We start from the raw sequence: 12,963 nt of genomic DNA, 5'->3' as shown, positions 1-12,963 counted from the left end.
GACCAAAATTGAGGTCAATAGTGGAGATCAAAAATCAGATTCGGGATTCAACCACAGTATAGAATTAAATCACCATAATCCCAATACCAACCATACTTACCTCCAAGATCCGGCTAAAACACAGCTCGGTATTGTCTTCGGCACTATCAAACAGAGACACACTGACGAAGATGGGAAGAGGGAAAAGGGCCACAACACTGTGGTGGTCGGCGCTGGAACTCCAGGGGAAAGGCAATAGGTCGGCTGTCGGCGTGATGCTCGGCTCAGGGAAGATCGCCGGCAAATGAAGGGGTCGGCTAGGGCAAAGAGCGAAACCGCCGGAGTTTCTTGTGGCTGATGCTCGGCGTCGGTAGAGGAGAAGAGAGGAAAGGGAGGCTCGGTAGAATCCAGGGCACGGGGAAGGAGCGACGCTGGCGACCGGTGTGGCGCAGTGAAACCACACTGCTAGGGCACCTGGGAGGAAAGGCGGCGGTGCTGCTCGGAATCTCCACGGCTAGGGCTCGGAGGAAGAAGGTCGCGGCGAGGGCTCAGGCGGTTTGGGAGGAGAGGCGTCGGGTTCGGGAGGTTAGGGCACGGCACGACTCACGGGAGGGAAAAAGAAAACGGGAGAAGAAAGAAAATAAGGAAAAAGGAAAAAGAAAAGAAAAGGAATTTAGAAATCAAACATTTCCTCGCTAAAACGAGGTAACCTAAACAGGCTTTTCCGGAACCCCGTTTTATCCCTGTAAACTCGTCCATACGAGCTCCGAAAAATTCTCGAAAAATTTCCAAAATTTCTGAAAATTTCCCTTATTAACATTCGCCTATTTCCGGTATTTTACAGTCTCCCCCACTAATAAAAATTTGGTCCCCAAATTTCGTTCTCTACCATCAGCAGGCACTAACAACAGATATAAAGTATAAATGCTGAACGGTAAATTAAATCACATACCTCAAGTGAAAAGATGGGGATATCGAGCTCGGATAGCATCCTCGAGCTCCCAAGTAGCCTCCTCGTCTGAATGATGCTGCCATCCGACTTTAACCAGCCGGATAGTCTCGTTCCGCAACTGACGCTCCTTCCGGTCGAGAATCCGTACCGGATCCTCCTCATAAGTAATGTCAGGCTGAACTGAAACTGGAATATCTGCCAGTACATGCATCGGGTCGGGCACGTATCTCCTCAGCATCGATACGTGGAATACATCGTGAACGCCTGACAGGGACGGTGGTAGTGCCAGTCGGTAAGCTACCGCTCCGATCCTCTCCAAGATCTCGAAAGGGCTAATGTACCGCGGAGCTAGCTTACCTCTGAGGCCAAATCTCTTCACCCCTTTCGTGGGTGAAACTTGTAGAAATACATGGTCGCCAACAGAGAACTCTAGTGGTCTGCGTCTCCGATCAGCATAACTCTTCTGGCGGTCCTGCGCCTCTGACATCCTCCGTCTGATAGTACGGACCAACTCTGCATCCTGCTGAACTCTATGAGGTCCCAACAGCTGGGCCTCTCCAACCTCATCCCAGAGGACAGGTGTCCGACAAGGTCTACTGTACAACGCCTCAAAATGTGCCATCTGGATAGCCGAATGAAAGCTATTGTTGTAGGCAAACTCTACCAACGGCAGATGGTCCTCCCAACTGCCTCCGAAATCTATAACACACGACCTCAGCAGGTCCTCTAAAGTCTGAATGGTCCGCTCTGACTGTCCATCTGTCTGTGGATGGAAAGCTGTACTGAAACGGAGCTGTGTACCCAAGGCCTGCTGCAGACTCTGCCAGAACCGAGACGTAAACCGTAGATCTCTATCCGAAATGATACTCAACGGAACACCATGTAGTCTGATGATCTCCCGACAATTCAGATCTGCCCATCGATCCAGGGAATCAGTCCTTCGGATCGCTAAGAAGTGCGCTGATTTGGTTAATCGATCATCGATTACCCAAATCGCGTCATGGCCTCGTCGTGTCCTCGGCAACCCTACCACAAAGTCCATGGTAATGTGATCCCACTTCCACTCAGGAATAGAAATCCGCTGAAGTAATTCTACAGGTCTCTGGTGTTCAGCCTTCACCTGCTGACAAACAAGACATCTAGCTACAAAATCCGCGATGTCTTCTTTCATGTCGTTCCACCAATAGAAACATCTCAAATCTTGGTACATACGGTTACCGCCTGGGTGGACAGCAAATCATGAGCGATGAGCCTCCGGGAGTAACTCCTATAAGACCGGTTGAGACTGAGGTACGCACAATCTGTCTCGGGAGTATATAATACCCTCCTCGTCTCGGGTGAACTCGGTCTGCTGTCCGGAAGCTATCTGGCTGTAAATAAATTACAAATACTGATCAGCAGCCTAGGGCTCTCGTATCCTCGTCCTGATCAACGACTAAGCAACCATGGTAACCAGAGTACCCTGCTCTGTCTGTCCTTACCCCTCCAGGCCCAACTCGGAGAAACCTTGAATCAAGTCTGTGACCACATCTCGGTGGCAAGCTAAAGTCCCTCTGGACTTCCTGCTAAGTGCATCGACAACACATTAGCTCTCCCGGGTGATAGCTAATGGTACAATCATAATCCTTCAGGAACTTCCTCCATCTCCTCAGTCGGAGATTAAGTTTCTTTCTAAGTGAACAGATATTTGAGACTCTTATGGTCAGTGAGAATATCAAATGTAACACCGTTCAGATAACACTACCAAATCTTCAAGGCAAAAATAATGGCGGCCAGCCACAAGTCATGTACTAGGTCGTTCTCCTCATGCTCCTTCAACTACCGAGTAGGAGACTACCCTGCCGTGCTGCATCAAAACAGCGTTCAAACCTTGATTAGATGCGTCGGTGTAGAGGACATATCCGTCCTCTCCAAAAGGTAAAAATTCAAAATCGGAGCCGACACTAGTCTCCGCTTCAGCTCCTAGAAGCTGGTCTTGTCATCTTCAGTCCAAGTGAACTTCACGCCTTTCTAGGTCAAACGTGTCAGTGACATAGCTATCCGAGAGAAACCCTCAACGTATCTCCGGAAATATCGAGCCAAACAAAGGAAGTTGCGAGCCTCTTCTATAGACTCCGTCTACTCCCAACGGTAACAACCTCGATCTCCTGTGGAACCACGGTATACTCCTACTGATGACCGTGTGTCTCAAACATCTCACCGAAGACAACCAAAATATGCACTACTGATCTGCGCATATAGATGTTCCCATCGAGACAATCTCTAGAACTATACAAAGATGATGTGCATAACTCACCGCGGATCCGAAATAAATCACAACATCGTCAACAAAGACAATGGAAACTGATCCAAACATCCTCGAAATACCAAAATCATCTAGTCTTAGAAAACATCTAATGTTCTGCAAGCCTTAATGATAAAACCAAGATACATAATGTCTGTATCACAAACCTTCCTAACCATAACATCCCTGACAATAAAATCTGAAAAATGATCACCGACGATATAAATCATCTAAGCATAGATCCTCCAGTGTGAGAGCAACGCTCCATCACAGAAAATACCACATATGTGGGAGCAACGCTCTACCACAAGAAATCCTCAATATGTAGGAGTAACACTCCACTACAAATAATCTCTAACATGTATCTGCAATAGATATGGGAGCAATGCTCCGCTACCAGCAATCCGAAATATGTATATGTGGGAACTCCACTCCACCACAAACGATCCATAAGTGTCCAAGGTACCTAACTATCCAACTAGAGGCTGCACGAGATCACTCAACCACATATCATTGTGGGCAGCCAAAGGTATAAACAACCTAGTAAACAAATCAAACTCATCCTCAAATCTATCAACATCGTAGTGAATCACTCACTGATAAGAATATGGGTTGACAGGGTAATCCAACAAATAACATAATGCAGACACTCTACATCCTGCATTCAACATAAGTAAAATCATGCTGCTACCAACAATACACCTGACACACTTGCTCACACAACATATGTGTGATCGACATAATCCTCCCATTTGTACACACCAAACACACTCATAGCACAGGTATAAATCAATATGATACCTCCAACAATACCTACCGAACCCATGTGCATATATCAACATAGGTATAATCGACAATACACCTCAAACAACCTCACATGGCATATATACACCTATGCCAAGAGTATAATCAACGTAATACTTCCAAAAAAACCTAATAGACACAAGTGCATCCACAAATCAAATATAATCAATAAAATACCTCGAATATTACACTGAACACATCTGCACATATCACAACTCACATTAAAACAATAAGATACATCCAATAAAACACTCAAACATATGTGCACATTTCACAACATAGTTTTTAATTGACAAATACCTCCAATAAACAATCAGACATGTATATCTAACCACTAGGGTATAATCTACTAGACACCCTCAAAAATCATATGTATAAATGTGTACGACCCAAAAGACAAAGTCAGAATTCAAGGGCATCAAGACACTCTCATTTTTATCCTCAAAAATATCAGCCCACATAATATCAGATGAATCAGTCTCTACTCCCCATGAGAGCAAGTTAACATTCAAAACATCAAATCACTATTTATCAACATAGTCCAATATCAGAGGAAGTAAACATCAATTTTATCATCCTGTTAACTAACCACAACTAACCAGATTTATTAAAATCTCATAGGCACTCTAAACCATAAACTCTCTAGCACCCAATTTATAATCTGATCACGAATTATAATCATCAAACCTGTGAATATCATACATGACACCCACTATGTCACCATCAACGACAACCCAAATAATAGATCATCAAAATAGTTGACACTCACTATGTCACCATCAACGACAACCCAAATAATAGATCATCAAAATAGTTCTCCACTAATAGATCATCAAACAACCACATAACATTTACTCTCATAAATCATTAGAAATCAACATATCACAATATCTGATCTCCCAATATCTCTCAACCTCAAATCATTCTCAACAATGATCAAACATGATAACTCCCCAAATGACCAATTTTCATCGTAACGGATATCCTAATATCCAAAAGATATGAGTATAAAACTCTACTGGCTAAATCAACAGGAATATATAGATATCATCCATTAACCAGCTAACAATAGCAGAGGCTGGTATGTGCCTCCATCTCCTACTAGTAGTAACAGAAGCTAAAACTACTGATGGTATGATCTGAAAAATCACTAGAGACTATAATCCTTGATCTCTATTAGATCAATCATGCTCAATGGCTAACCCATCACATGTAATATGTGTTACAACAACTAGACAGGTATTACATAAAGAATGCTAATACATGTCATAAACTATAAAATTAAACATCATACCTATATGCCGTCTGGAGATGTTCCGTCGCTGTCCAGTCCCCAATTTGACCTCAAAATTCCGAACGTAAATATCGCCGGAAATCCAAATAAATCCGAAACGGAAATCCGAAACATAACCATATCGAAAATCCGAAAATGCCCAGTTTGACTCGCAAACCTGGCTAACCAAATATCCAGAATACCAACAACAGGTATCCGATAAATCTCTAGAACACCAAAAGCAGGTATCATAGCCCGCTCTGATACCAATAAATTGGTATCAGATAAATCTCGAAAATCCATAATACAAAAATCCAACAAGTATCGCCAAACTTGGCGCTCTGATACCAAGTAAATAAATTGGTATCAGGTTATCCCAAACATCAAAAATACGAAAACAAAAGATCGTATACCTGTGCTCTGATACCACTAAATTGTCACTCCCCCAGAAGAGTCCCTGTCCGAGAAAATTTCGGCAGCATCTCCCCTGTACAGCGGACAATCAAAATACTCAGCCACAGGCGGCTGGAATCATAACAATAATAAAAATCAATCACCACGCAGTTTATATATATATTCAGCCTCTGGCTGACACAACCACGCAGTAATAATACTCTGACTCAAAAACCACCCTACTCAACTACACTCGTAAAGCTCAAAACCGACGAACTCACCTCTTCTGCCATCCAGGCAGGCATGTAGTAGAATAAAAACCAAATCCAAATCCATCAATATAATAAAATCTATATCATGTCCATAAGCAAATAAATCCAGAACATAACGAGTTCAAACAGTCTAGAACAGAAAGAAACCAAAGAAAACCAAACATATCCTGGAGGTCTGCAGGACCAGCACTACGTGCAGTGAGGACTAGCGACTGGAACTCCCTCCTGACAGCATCAACCTGAAAATATCAACAATGGAGGCGGGGTGAGTCCAACACTCAGCAGGTACAGTTGATATGCAAAGTAAAGAAACAACACCTAGCACTAATCATGCGTACAGTCTCCTGATAAGAAAGATAAGAATGCATCTGAAATAAACAGGAGAATACTGTACTAACCAGGTCCTGAGTATAAGGTCAAACAGTCCGAGGGATAAGGAAATCCTGTATGCATGTCAAACATAGGTATCCAAACAATATGCAGCATATAAATGCAGCAAACACAAATACAAGCAATAAATGCATCATGCATATGATGCCAATGATGCGTCCTGGTCACCCCTGACGCCAGTCGATCATCTCATACAAAAGTGAGGCCGAGTGGGTAGGGCTGTGACAACCGTGCACTCTGTCGTCACTACTCCTGATGAGTGACCGAGTGGACGGGATGCTGTCGGAGTACACCTATCCTCCTACCCCAAATCATAGATGGGGGAGCGCAATGCTCTCAACTCCCGGTACTCAAAGACGGGAAGGAATCCCTGCCGGATAACACGTTGTGTCACACTACCCATGAGCGGACCAACGGTGCCTAACAGAGTCCCTACTGCAACACACTCAGCCTGAATCGACCACTAACCCATGAGTGGTGGTGTGTGCAGATCCATGTAACTGGCGATGTGCTCAACAATAATGGAGCGGACTATCGCACAGCATGCAATCATGCAAATGGTGCATGGCACTAACCACAAGAATATCCTGACCTAATCCACATATATAAAAATGCATCAAAGGTCAACGAATCCAAAACAATCCAAAGGTATACAGAAGGTATAAAACCTAGGTCCTGAACATGGTGAAGCATGGTATATCACTACCCCCTATAAGCATGTATAAATAGGTAAAATATACATGAGATGCAAATCAATCAATCAATCAAGCACGTACCAAGATTTGGGTAGTGATTAACCGAAACAGATAAGAAACACAATTGATGCAATATGTTAATTTCATTACTAAGCATATCAAAGACAAAAAGTCAAAAGTACCTGCCTCCGATAAGAAAAGTCCAAATCTGACTCCGAGATACCCGTCTCGCGTCAAAGTCCTGTGTCACCAATATATATACATTTTTATTTAGCTACAACCCATATAAATAGCCAAATAAAAATCTCTAACACTAAATTAGAGCAAAACCTTAATCCATAAACCTTAACCAACTAAGGTTAGCTTCCTAAACCCTAATTCGTTCCACTATACAATTTGATCAAGGTCCATATATATATATACATCCGGCCTAACATAATAAATTCGAATCAAATTCCATTTCTTAACCTTTCCTTCAATTCAATGCATGCTACAACAAAAGAAACCACTGCACTACATCTTACCTCAATTTCCACAGTCGTTCTTGCTGTTGGAAATCAAAGAATTTTGCTGGAAGCAGTGACTGCCGGATCCAAGAAAAACCCCACAGCAATTTATCCTCTGCTGGAATTCTAGTACCCTGTTCGGACCAAAATTGAGGTCAATAGTGGAGATCAAAAATCAGATTCGGGATTCAACCACAGTACAGAATTAAATCACCATAATCCCAATACCAACCATACTTACCTCCAAGATCCGGCTAAAACACAGCTCGGTATTGTCTTCGGCACTATCAAACAGAGACACACTGACGAAGATGGGAAGAGGGAAAAGGGCCACAACACTGTGGTGGTCGGCGCTGGAACTCCAGGGGAAAGGCAATAGGTCGGCTGCCGGCGTGATGCTCGGCTCAGGGAAGATCGCCGGCAAATGAAGGGGTCGGCTAGGGCAAAGAGCGAAACCGCCGGAGTATCTTGTGGCTGATGCTCGGCGTCAGTAGAGGAGAAGAGAGGAAAGGGAGGCTCGGTAAAATCCAGGGCACGGGGAAGGAGCGACGCTGGCGACCGGTGTGGCGCAGTGAAACCACACTGCTAGGGCACCTGGGAGGAAAGGTGGCGGTGCTGCTCGGAATCTCCACGGCTAGGGCTCGGAGGAAGAAGGTCGCGGCGAGGGCTCGGGCGGTTTGGGAGGAGAGGCGTCGGGGTCGGGAGGTTAGGGCACGACACGGCTCACGGGAGGGAAAAAGAAAATGGGAGAAGAAAGAAAATAAGGAAAAAGAAAAGAAAAAGAATTTAGAAATCAAACATTTCCTCGCTAAAACGAGGTAACCTAAACAGGCTTTTCCGGAACCCCGTTTTATCCCTATAAACTCGTCCATACGAGCTCCGAAAAATTCCCGAAAATTTTCTAAAAATTCTGAAAATTTCCCTTATTAACATTCGCCTATTTCCGGTATTTTACAGAAGACATCCTAGTTCTGTACCAAACAATCCACTAGGTCCTTCTTAGCCTCTGGTGGCAGATCAGCTGTTATCCTCATGATGATTTCTGGCCAATCGGGATAGAGCTGGGTGTCTTCATGGTGGATTGGCTCCTTAAGCAAAGGAAAATGCTCCTCTTGAATGGCATGCACCCCATCATCCTAGATTTTTTGGGCCTTTCTCACTAATGTCTTTATTATATCTATATAACACTTCCATGCGGTCAGCTATTCTCTCCTTACTTTCCTGACCTGATTCCCCATTGGGAACTTTATTTTCTAGTGAAAGGAGGAGACAACCGCCCAGAATTCATGCAAGGTGGGTCTCCCCTAGATAATGTTGTAGGAGGATGGAGAATCCACCATAATGAAGGTGCTCCTCTGTGTCCTCATTAGAGGTTCGATACCTAGGAAGATGGTCAATCTGATTTGGCCAATCGATCGCAATTCATTCTTAGTGAATCCATACTGGCCAATGGCCACTGGCTAGATCTCACTGGTGTCAAGCTGCATATTATTGAACGCACTTTTGAACAACACGTTGACAGAGCTTCCTATATCAACGAAAACCTTGGTCATCTAGCTATTGGCGATGACAACCTTGATGGTGAGTGTGTCGTCATGAAAGAGCTCCACTCCCTCGAGGTCTTGAGGTCCAAAGTTGATTTGGGGTCCGATTTCCTGTTCTTGGTTGCAGCCAACTACATGGACCTCTAGTCAACGATCGTGAGCTTTCTTGTTTCTAGTGGAATCCCCATCAAGCCTCTAGAGATCATGCCAATGTCCCAAATGGAAGCATTTCCCCCGTTCTCCTCTTCTCGGCTTTCCATTGGCCCCTTTCCTCTGTCAACTACTTGATGTGCGTAGATTTTATACACTTGTTTAGCATGTTTTGACCTGCATTCCTATATTTTATGCATATTTTATCTATGCATTTCCATACTCCTTGCTTTACTTTTAACATATTTACTATTCTTTGTTTGAAAATATGCTCTTGTATATTTTCTATCTACAGGAGTCAAATTTGGAGAGGAAATGATGTTCATGGCGAATTTGATCAACGAACGAAGGAAGTCAGCGCTAGCCATGTGTGCCACATGGCCATGTTAAAGGAACAGGAAGGAAAATGGTCTTAGCCGTGTGGAGAAGACCGGGTGTGCAACATCAGCAGAATAGGGGGCTGACATGGTCATGTCACTTTTGAAGAAGAATGAGAACATGACCGTGTAGATTTACACGGTCGTGCAACCCTTCTAGAAGCCAAGCATTGCCAGGTAGTGTGTGCCACACGGTCGTGCAACCTTTCCAGAGACCAAGATTGGCACGGTCGTGTGTGCCACACGACTGTGTGAGCCGTCCAGAGGCGAAGCATGGCATGGCCGTGTGAATCTCACACGGCCATGTGACTGTGGCCGAGAGGTAAGTAGCCGAGGCCATGTGAGGTCCACACGGTCGTGACACGGGACGTGTGGCACCCAAACCCCCTGCTCTATATAAAGGGTTTCTCCCTCTTTGAAAGGGAGAGGCTCTCCCTTTGGGGAGATCCAATCTGAAGATTTTTCTCTATCTTTTGGGTGTCCATCCGATGATCTAAAGACGTTTCCATTCCCGATTTGACTCTAGTAGCAAGGATTGGTTCCGAAGATTACTCGTTGTCTCTAGATAAGCATTTCTTTTCTATCTTCTTGATTTGGATTGAAATGTTTACGATCTTCTTGTCTTCAGATCTTGTCCTTTGTTTCATGGAGTAGATCTTCTTGTTCTAGGATGGAGGGAGTATTTGTGATGTGAATTAATGTAAGATTTCAAGGATTTGCCAACTTCTTGTTTCAATGATGTTGTTATGTTTTATATCAATTCAATCCTCTATGGGTTGTTGTGTTTAGATCTAATTACCATTCTTGATTGGATGTTTGTAATACTTGTAGATCTTGTAGAGGAATTCTCTAGATTGTATGACTGAGGGGTGTCGTGACAGGGTTGCCCCGTTAACGGACATCTTGGGGATCACCTTGAAGGGTGAAGCAAGAATCTACAAAGAAGTGGGATAGATAGATGAGTTGATCCCTATAATTTGATATGAATTGATTAGTGATGTGTTTCTATGTTGTATGACCAAGGGGCGTCGTGACAGGGCTACCCCGCTAACGAACTTCATAGGGATCATGACTATTTAGTTGCTTAAGGTGTAGATATAAGTCCCTAGCTGATGTTTTTTGCAGGAGATAACCGACGACTTCTTACAAATGCATGACAATTGAGGATATAATTGGTAAAATCATATTACATTGATAAGTATTAAAAAGAATCCAAATCTCCTAGAACGTTCATAAAACCTAGTTTCTGCATTACTTTTCTATTTCCATTTTCTAGTTGCTTCTTAGTACGTGTAATTTCTAATTGATTGTTTAGCTAATTCATTTTGAGATATCTTTAATGGTTATAACCAGTCCCTGTGGATATGATATCTTTTATATTATTGATGACGTAATCGTGCACTTGCAGTGACGTAACAAGTTTTTGGTACCATTGTCGAGGATTATTTTTTATTAATATTAGTTGATTAGCATATGAGTTACTCTAGAAATTTTTCTTTGTCCTTTGTCTTTTCTTTCTTGTTTTCATTATGCACTTTCTTTCTTGCAATTTAAATTCTGCATTTTCTTTTTTGCTTTTCATATAAAATTTTATTTCTTGTCTTTAGTTCTTCATTTTTATTTTTTCTCATAATTTTTTTTCTTAGATATCCATGAGCACTAACATGTCAACCAGGCCCTTAAGAGATTTTTCTGCACCAATTTCTACAAGATTTATGTCTCCCATTGTGCAACATCATATTGAAGCAAAAAGTTTTCAACTAGACCCAGAGTTAATTTTCATGATACAAGGTCACAAATTTGAAGAAGTATCAGAAAGTTCTTATCTGCACCTTGAGACATTTTTAGAGCTTTGTTATATGGTGAACTGTGAAGGAGTGTCAGCGGATGCAGTTCGATTGATGACATTTCCTTTCAGTATCAAGGATAAAACAAGGACTTGGTTATATTCTCTATATCCTCAAAGCATCACAAGTTGGGAACAATTGGGAAAGAAATTTAAATCATTTTTTCCCTCCAAGTAGAACAATTTACATGAGGAATTGCATCACAAATTTTGCTCAAGCAGATGGAGAATCATTATTTGAAGCATGAGACAAATTTAAGAGTCTACAAAGATAGTGCCCTCATCATGATTTGGAAAAATGGCTCACCTTGCACATATTCTATAGGGGAATTTATTTCTCAGATAAATATTATTTGGATTCATTATCTAGAGGTTCTTTTATGAATATGAGTGTGGACAAAGCATATACATTAATCGATCAAGTGACATTGAATCTCCAAGAATGGTCAGATAAAAGTTGGATGAAATCTCCCTCAAATATTCAAGAAGTGCAAGCCATAAATGTAAGAGAGTCTGTCAAACAAAATGTAGTTCAACCACCTAAGAATGTTGAAATTCACAAGTCACAAAATGAGGAGTTTAAACATTTGGGGCAAAGATTGATAGCATAGTTTCAAAATGATTCAAAAAAGACCTTCCTCCTACACAGACAAGATCTAGTGTAAATGATAATGATATTAAGTTGAAAAGTGGCAAGAATCATGAAGAACTTCTGAAGAGGGATTTGTTTAGAATTGAGGAGAAGAATAATAGAAGACCTCAAGAACTCAGTTTCACTACTCCAGGAAGTTCATAAAGGCCACAAGTACCTTTTCCTCAATGGTTGATAATACCAACACTAGATAAGTAAGTTGGACCTCCTTCGCAAGCTCAAAGGAAATATGGGAAAATGGAAGTACCTTTCCCAAGACCTTCACTAAGGGTTCCTTTTCCACAAAAGTTAGTGGGGGTCAATGCAAACAAAGACTTTGGCAAATTCTATGATTCTAATATGGTTGAGTGCAGGTTTCTGGATGTATATAAAAATAAAGACTCTTCATATAAGGATTGTGATAATAATGCATTGGATAACAAGTTCTCATATCTACCTCCAAGTTTTACAGGATGTTATGATGAAACTAAATTTTTAGATGATGAATGTAATGAGGTAGATCAACTTAAGAATGCAAATGAAGTCAGTGATCCTCCTATAGTTGATTCTCCCACTGAGGATATTGATATGGGTTTATTTTTTGATATTTGTGTTGATGATGATGATATGGAAGAATGTGTAGGGAGCTGTGTTGTGGAAGCAACATCTCAAGGATCACCTCCTTTGTCCACACAACCCTTAGAGGTTGTAAGAGTTGCAAGGGTTGAACATATTGTAGACCATTGTGTAGAGACTTATGCAGAGTCAATAGAGTCTCAAGAATCATCACCTTTACTTGCACCAACATCTGAGCCAGAGCCAGAACCATTATTTGATTCTGATGTCACATCCACTTGCTTAGAATTT

General features: G+C 42.1%; 1 non-coding gene across 1 annotated transcript; it reads right to left on the bottom strand.

The window, feature by feature from the left end:
• Window positions 1-11,651: 11,651 nt before the first annotated feature.
• On the bottom strand, window positions 11,652-11,757 carry LOC121973959. Its single transcript, XR_006109859.1, has one exon. It is a non-coding gene; the product is annotated as a small nucleolar RNA R71 (small nucleolar RNA).
• Between the last annotated feature and the right edge of the window lie 1,206 nt (window positions 11,758-12,963).

Source organism: Zingiber officinale, chromosome 4A, assembly GCF_018446385.1.
Source record: "Zingiber officinale cultivar Zhangliang chromosome 4A, Zo_v1.1, whole genome shotgun sequence".
Lineage (NCBI taxonomy): Eukaryota > Viridiplantae > Streptophyta > Magnoliopsida > Zingiberales > Zingiberaceae > Zingiber > Zingiber officinale.
The sequence above is the reverse complement of the archived record's forward strand: the minus strand, read 5'-3'. Positions and strand labels throughout refer to the sequence as shown.